An 8,692-nucleotide genomic window follows, 5' to 3' on the forward strand; every position below is an offset into this window, starting at 1 on the left:
AGTTGGATAGGATTGGGCCCTCCGTCTCCTGATGAGCTTGCCTCCTTGCCTCCACTATTCATTTATCCTTGGGCTCTTTTGGCTAAGCAACCCCTCCCCAAAATCAGAGTAATTCAATCAGAGATCCATGCAGACCAGAGCAGCTCAATCAATGCCCTTTGCTTGCTTTTTGCTCCCCTATGATATCAGGGCAGCGCAGCCAGCACTGTTACTAGCCAATCACTGCTATGCTACCATCACAACATCACATCTGCAATCACACACACCTATGCTAAGGATACAGGATGGAAAAGCCTCCAGCCCTGAAGTCAAGATCCTGAGAAAGAGGTCTCAGATGCATGCAAATCCAGCCGGAGCAAGGTAAGAGCGCGTGATATCAGTGTCACATGATATGGAATAAAAACAAAACCATCTCACATGCTAGTTGAACACTTTTGGGGACTGTCAGAGACCCCCCCTCATGTTTCACACACTTTTCTTTTAACTTCACAGCAATTACCTGGTGGATACCTTCAACAACAAATGAATTCCCAGGAAATATAATCAGACCGGGGTCGGGGGGGGGGGGGAGAGGCAATGCCTGACAAGTTGTTTGTGGCACACTTCTCAAGAAGCACTAGTTATGACACATTATTCATTTCCACATGCAGATAACATAAAGAGAAACAAAAGCTAATTTTAATGTAGGGCACCAAACGTTTCTATTCTCTAGTCAATTCAGTTCATCACCATGGCTGTCAAGGAGATTAATCTGGGTGCTCCCTTGTCCTGCTTTGTTTTTATTTCCTCAAACTGCCTTGTGAAGGCAAAAGGAAATTATCCGTGTTTCAGATGAAAGGCTTTGTCATCGCGCACATCATCCAGCAATTATTTCTCTAAACCCCACACAGCACCATGTCTTTAGCACAGCAGCTCCTCAAGTCCTACTATGGGATTGCAGTAAGCAATTGTGGGGGTGGGGCGGGGGGAGGCCTCAATGGAAGCTTGCATCCTCCTCTACAGACCTCTGCACTGCAGCAAATAGCTCAGATCAGCGATAGAAGCCCACTTCCAGTTTTTGCCCTCCTGAAGACCTGTTCAAGTGCCCCCCCCCAGTAAGTTTTCGCCTTGCTCCTGGTGGTATCATGTTCACTGGCACCAAAGGGGCACCCATTGCTGGGCCACTCCCCTTAAGGGGAAATGACCCTCTTCTGGTTTTCCTGCTGGGTGATGGTTTAGGAACCACTGTTTTAGCAGGGTGGTTCTTCTGAGGACTGGGTCAGGTATACTAATGGATGTTCAATCCAAAACTGGAATCAACTCTCTACAACCCTTGGAGGCCTGCTTGCTGGAGCAAGCAAGCAAGCGTTTTTGCTTTAAGTCATCTGCTTGTGAAAATCATCCCCAAACTGTGTCTCACACAGGATTTATTAGCAACACGGCCGAACAGAGTCACAGCACAATCCTAGACATGTCTACTCAGAATCGAGCCCCATTCAGTTCAGTGGGGGCTTGCTCCCAAGTTAAGTGTGTTCAGGATTGCAGCCTCAGTTTTGTGGAGTACGTGGCTGGCTCTCTTGCAAGGACTGCACTTGGCAATCTGCTTCCAGGCAAATTTCAAAATGCTAGTTAAGGTCTTTGTGGCAGGATGGGTGCAGCCCACAGTATATAGTAGCTGGTACTCACATCCCTTTTTCTACTTCCCCTGGGAATGGGTTTTGGAATAAGGCAGTAGTTCTTTCTGCCACCACCCAAAGCTCGGAAGTCCAATGCAATTGGAGGTTACCTTGGAAAAAACTTGAAGCAGGCAACCTTCCAGCCCTTTGATCCTTTGTTTTACTCCTTTACCTGCCTAATCTCACTTCGCTCAGGAAGAATCTAGCTTGCCATGATTTCCCAGACCACCTGCCTTTTGCTTCTGTAAAGGGAACCCCTGGATTTGGGGTTTTTAACCAGAGAGAGAGAGAGAGAGAGAGAGAGAGAGAGAGAGAGAGAGTAAGTATACTCAACAGATATTTGCAAGGCTTTTTAATGCTTTCAAATGTTCTTAAGGAAGCCACAATGCTATTCACCAACATCTTCTAAATTGTTGGAATGTGCATGTTTCTGCGGGTAATCACTGGCTATCTGTGATATGTGTTTATGTTGTGGGTGCTCTTATTCTGGTCGTTCTACTTAAACAACATTTTATATTGTGCCAGGAAGCACAATATTTTCAACACATTTTCTAAATAAAATAATGTTGATTTACACGCAACACTTTGTGTTTTCCAAGACTATGGATGGTACAGCTCCCAAACAGGAACTTTTACTTATCTTAAAAGTTAGGGGTGGTATGAAGAAGGCAGTTGCTAAAGCACAGAGGGAGTTTGTAAGGGGGCATTTTCTACATCATATTTGACATGTAGAGCAGCAACTGTTAACCTGCAGATGCCCGATCTCGTCTGATCTCAGAAGCTAAGCAGGGTCAGGCCTGGTTAGTACTTGGATGGGAGACCGCCTGGGAATACTGGGTGCTGTAGGCTTATACCATAGTCTTTTGAGACTGAAGGTTGCCAACCAACCAACCATTTGACATGTGTCAAAAAGTCATTTTGCACTCAAGTTTTCTACAGAACATTGCTGAACTGCCCAATGTTGTTTACACAATGCAGAAGGAACAGAAAAAGGCCATCACAGGAACTCCCCCAAAGAAATAGATCTCAGGCTGTGAGCTTAAAGGGGAGTAACAATTATGACAGCATGCAACACCTTCAATGGATAACACACACAGAAGAATGCTGAGTCCAAAGACTGCCTCCCATACTGAGTATTCTCTTCCTCTACTAGCAAAGTGAAAAAGATCTACAAAGGAGGTTGCCCACCAGTTCTAACAACAAGGCAATGTATAAGTGCCAAAGTGAGAGCCTCTTTGCTAATGAAAGCTGCTGAGAAAGTAGCTGGTGAGATCTTACAGACTGAGTTTTTGCCACTCCAGTGCATCAACTGGAGTTCCTTACTCTCCGACAAGGAAAGAAAAGAAGTGACAAACATTCTTGCTTATAGGGAATAAAATATGTCACTCCCCATCTTGTAAGTATTAAATCACTGACGACAAAACTTGCTGAATTATGCAGCATTAGGGAGAGGAGAGCGCAAGGACGTGGTGGAGGGAAGGGGGAGATGACACAATCTTCCCTCAAAAATGTGCATCTGCTAAGTCATCAGGATAACAATTACTTGGTTAAAAGGCAAAAGGCTTAAGAACTCAGGGCCAAATCCTATCCAATTTTCCAGTGCTGGTGCAGTTGCACCAGTGAGGTGTGCACTGCATCCTGTAGTAGAGAGGCAGTCACTGGGGCCTTCTCAAGGCATGGGAACATTTGTTCCCTTACCACGGGGCTGCAGAGTGGCTACACTGGAGCTGGAAAGTTGGATAGGATCGGGCCCTTAGTTAGGACACCTACTGCAATACGTTACTAGGATATCCAGGCTGACTGCTGCCCCAGAGCAGTGTAAATGTATTAGTGCTTCCACACAGGAAAAGCACAAATTAATGCACTTGTGCAAAACAAAAGAAAAAAAAAGTAAAAGAATAATCCAAAGTGGTTTTAAAATGGGCATGGTAGTTTGCTCAATGACTCAGAAGATGACTTTGCCAGGGCATTAAAGTCAACACTGAACTAACTAATCACCACCATATTATGTCTCATGGAGGTATTTACTCCATGTAAGACAAACAAGTTATCTTGGAGTGATATTTATTTATTTATACAGGTATTTATATGCCGCCTTTCTTTGGTCGTCAGATTTCTCCTCGGACTTAATCCAAGGCGGTTTACATAGGCAGGCTGTTCTAAACCACCGTAGGGATTTTTACAATTGAATAGTTCTAGTCTTTCATAGAACTCTCGTTCCAGCTGGATTCCTTCCCAGTCTGGCCTCTCTCTGGCCCTTTGCCTCCCATACTCCACTTGAGGGCAACTCCTCTCTGCCACCGAGGGTCAGCTCATCAGTATATCAGTGTGTCGTCAGTTCTTGGGTACTTCCGGTTGTTTTGAACTGGCAGCCTCAGATCTTCAGGCATACAAGGCGGCAGCTCTACCAACTGAGCCAGACCTCCTGCCCTTGATGGATGGATATCTCCTATTACTATGCAGCCTAGCTTATCTAGTTGAAAAGCAGTATATAAATACTGTTGTTAATAATAATAATAATAATAATAATAATAATAATAATAATAATAATAATAATAATAATAATAATAATTTACTTGCTTGAATCATCCACTGCTTTTTCACTGATTCTGCTCTTTGAGGTACATGAAACATACTTGTCAAATAAAGTCATAAGACTTTTGTACAATATCCAGCTACCTAATTTGATTTAGGACACAATCCTAACTAGTATGTGTGCTGGGGCAGGGCCCCTACACCGACTCCTAAGCATCACAAATGTACTGTAAAGCATGTTTGCAGCAACTCAGGATCAGGCTGCATAGGCACAAGGACACATGCCAGTCAGTCCCCCACCATATCCTGTCCCTACATTGGCCAAGCAAGGTGGGTTTGTGTCAGGTACTTGAATCGATGTCCGGTGGCATGCGTGGGACCCTCAGTTCCCTACTGCCTGGTAGTGAGACAAGCAACACAATGTGACAAGCAGTAATTGGGGCTCAGCTCAGTGTGCAGAGCTCCAGTGTGTGCTTTTTGCACGATCGAAAAAGCCCTCTTGTCCACCGAGCCTCTCGCTAGTGTTTATTGCATCACACCTGGTCTTCCAATCCAGAAGTAACTGGTCATGACATCATCAAGAGGTTACTTCTGGTGGAACTTCCAATAGGTGGACCGTGTGAAGTGGCACAGACATTGAGAAACGCTGAATTAGATCCTTGACCAAGATGAAAGCTTTTTATACAAACCCATATAGCCTCCAGCGTCTTTTATCTCTAGTCTAGCCATTCCCAATGCCCCAGAGAACGAAGAGGCAATACTCTGAAGCTCACTTACTAAGGACTCCTTCACTAGAAATTTCCCCTTTGTCGCCACTCTTCTAGAATCTAAATTCAGCTCCCAGGGACAAGAAATGGGATGTTATTTTGTAGACTTCAGTCCTCCGCTAGGCTGCACTTCAATTTTAACCTCCCAAATTTACTTTTGCTGCAATAAGCGGCTGCCAAATAATTTGATCTGAAAAGACAGGAGGCAAAGACCCTTTATGCCTCTGGATGCAATCAGGCAATTTAAAGCTTCTGCAAGCAACCTCGCTAGAAACATGCTCCAGCTCAGCAGAGGTGAAGCCAAGCTGAATGGACAGAGGACAGCTTGAGCATACCAGGCAAAGGGCAGAAGTGAGGGGGGTGGGAAAGTAATTAGAAGCAATTATTGGCAGAAGCCATCATGTGGAAATGCTTGCACTGTTTAAATGCTGACCCACTGTGTAAAAACCCCTGCATGTTAAAATTGTTCTCACACTTTTTTTCCCCCTATCTAGACAAGCCAGCTTTCAGATTTATCATAAGCAGAGAGACTGAGCAGTAGCTTTAGTTTAGCTGAAGATCAGGGGCCAAACTGCTACCTCTCTGGTTCTGATCCTTTTGAGATTTCCATAATTTAATGCAATTCTGCCACCAAATTTCAAAATGCAGAATTCAGCCAGTGGAACTGGGATTTCTCTTGAGATATAATCTCAATAATATAATGGCGTTGTTGTTGTTGTTGTTGTTGTTGTTGTTGTTGTTGTTGTTGTTGTTGTTGTTATTATTATTATTTAATATATATAAATTTATATATATATAATTTTATATATAATTATATATAAATAATTATATATATAATTAATATATATAAATATATATAATAATAATAATCCTGGAACGTGCTGGAATCCCTAGCATGTATGCACTGCTGAAACAGAGACGCCTGCGTTGGCTCGGTCATGTCGTGAGAATGGATGATGGTCGGATCCCAAAGGATCTCCTCTATGGAGAACTCGTGCAAGGAAAGCGCCCTACAGGTAGACCACAGCTGCGATACAAGGACATCTGCAAGAGGGATCTGAAGGCCTTAGGAGTGGACCTCAGCAGGTGGGAAACCCTGGCCTCTGAGCGGCCCACTTAGAGGCAGGCTGTGCAGCATGGCCTTTCCCAGTTTAAAGAGACACTTGGCCAACAGTCTGAGGCTAAGAGGCAAAGAAGAAAGGCCCATAGCCAGGGAGACAGACCAGGGACAGACTGCACTTGCTCCCAGTGTGGAAGGGATTGTCACTCCCGAATTGGCCTTTTCAGCCACACTAGACGCTGTGCCAGAACCACCTTTCAGAGCACGATACCATAGTCTTTCGAGACTGAAGTTTGCCAATACAATACAATACAATACAATACAATACAATACAATAATAATAATAATAATAATAATAATAATAATAATAATAATAATATTATAATGGGGTGTATAATGAGGTTTCAGTGTCATCCACCAACATAAGTTTCAGTTCTCATTGAATTCTGGAACTATTGTCAGATCCATCTAATGATGTCTGGACTCAGAACTGAAGGAGATCTCCGTAGAAAAGGAACCCACTGTTCCTTTTCAACATACCTGTTCTGAGGCTGCTCTTCCACCCAAGGAATATACATAACCAAGACGGGGGGGGGGGCCTTGGATGCATAACCAGCTTCTGGCCCTTTATTCAGGGCTCCAGAAAGAGCAGGGACTGAGCTGGAGTAGAAAACCCAGAACAAGACCACCCACCTCGAAACTCTACTATAAGAGGAAACATAGTCCCAGAAAAGTGCTCCCAGAAAAGTCCGGGCAACAGAGCCAGCTACAGAACTCCTCTTTTGCTACCTGGATCTTGCCACGTGTCTGTCTGTTTCTTTATGATACTAGTCGGACTCTTCCCCTATGCTTCAGCACAACTTCTTTTGGGACTGCTGCTTGCCTTGCTGGACAGCTCTGCAGTCACAGCCCTAGGACAGGGAATTCAACTACACTCAAGACTGACAATGTCCAAACGTAGTGGTAGCTTCTGGCTTCCAGAGGATCACCTATTAGAACTCATCCACAGGCAGCCATGAAGTGGCTAGGGGTAAAGCCAGGCATGGGAGCCAGAAGATTAGAACCAAGATGTTAAGCCAGGAGTCAGAACAAGTTGAAAGCCTTGTAAAAGACTATCAACACCTAGGCCAGGGGTGCCCAAACCCCGGCCCTGGGGCCACATGCGGCCCTCAAGGTCTCTCAATGCGGCCCTCAGGGAGCCCCCAGTCTCCAATGAGCCTCTAGCCCTCCAGAGATTTGTTGCAGTCCACACTGGCCCGACACAACTGCTCTCAGCGTGAAGGCAACTGTTTGACCGTTTTGCGTGAGCTGTGGGATGAGGGCTTCCTCCACGGCTTGCTGTTTCACGTCTGTGATGCAGCAGAGGCAGCAAAGGAAAGGCCAGCCTTGCTTTGTGCAAGGCCTTTTATAGGCCTTGAGCTATTGCAAGACCTTCATTCATTCATATAAGTTCATCTTTAATATATTCATTTATGTAAACTAATGTGAATTTATTCAAATTTTAAATATAAATTAATTCTTTCTTTCCCCGGCCCCCAACACAGTGTCAGAGAGATGATGTGACCTCCTGCCAAAAACTTTGGACATCCCTGACCTAGGCAAAGTTCCAGCCTGAATAGGAAACCTTGATAACACTTCCTGCAGTGGGAAACCAACGGTCAGACTCCAGCCCTAGGAATCTTTTATGATCTAGGGAAGTGGTTTCCAAACTTTTCAGCACCGTGACCCACCTTGTCCTTTGTGGTGGGTCTGGACTCATGCGCACTGGGCCCAACAAAATACTCCCTGTAGCCCCACATGCCTTATTGGGAGGTTCCAGAAGCCATTTCCAGGTTGTGCCACGCCCACAATCCCCTCTATTGGCCTCTGCAGGCCCCAGAATGCCCCTAGTAAGCAACCTGAAGCAACTTCCAGTCAAACTGGAAGTTGTGTCCACAAAATAGAAGTCAGCAACTGTTACCCTGCACATGCCCAATCTCGTCTGATCTTGGAAGCTAAGCAGGGTCAGGCCTGGTTAGAACTTGGATGGGAGACCACCTGGGAATACCGGGTGCTGTAGGCTTATACCATAGTCTTTTGAGACTGAAGGTTGCCAACCATTTCAAAACAGAAGTCACTTCAGGTCATTTTCAAGGGGCATGCTAGGGCCAGCAGAGGTCAATGGGTTGCAGGCCTGAGGCCTCCAAATAAGGCATTGTGGTGCTACAGTAGAAATTTCCATGTTTTCTTTGCACTTTATGCAAAATTTGGATGACAATTCTTGGCATTCTTCTTAAATCTAATAATATCAGCAGGAAACATGACTAATTTAACAATGAGCTTCTCACCACTTACACACAGCACTACTGACCTGAATGAAGATGCGGGGGCTGGGCAAAGAAAAAATGCTATAGGAAAAAAAATGCTGCATTCAGCTGAGTATGATAGAGGAACTAAAACATCCATGTTAATTTCAGCACAATTTTTTTTTTTTAATAATGGATAAAAGTTTGCCAAACAGAAAGGGACAAAATCAGCAGAGAATTACTTTAATTATTACCTTCAAGCTTGCAGAAATGGGTATTACAACTGAGATTGCACACAAAAGGGGGAAAAAAAAATAACTATAAAGGAAGTACTTGACAGTGGCCCTTTTAATTAAAATGCACTGAATATCATTAGCAATGGACCTTTTG

The 8,692-nt window shown here is 44.4% G+C and overlaps 1 pseudogene; it reads left to right on the plus strand.

Moving 5' to 3' along the window:
- Positions 1 to 7,962: 7,962 nt before the first annotated feature.
- Positions 7,963 to 8,079, plus strand: LOC136662711 (5S ribosomal RNA; annotated as a pseudogene).
- Positions 8,080 to 8,692: the final 613 nt, after the last annotated feature.

Source organism: Tiliqua scincoides, chromosome 11, assembly GCF_035046505.1.
Source record: "Tiliqua scincoides isolate rTilSci1 chromosome 11, rTilSci1.hap2, whole genome shotgun sequence".
Classification (NCBI taxonomy): domain Eukaryota; kingdom Metazoa; phylum Chordata; class Lepidosauria; order Squamata; family Scincidae; genus Tiliqua; species Tiliqua scincoides.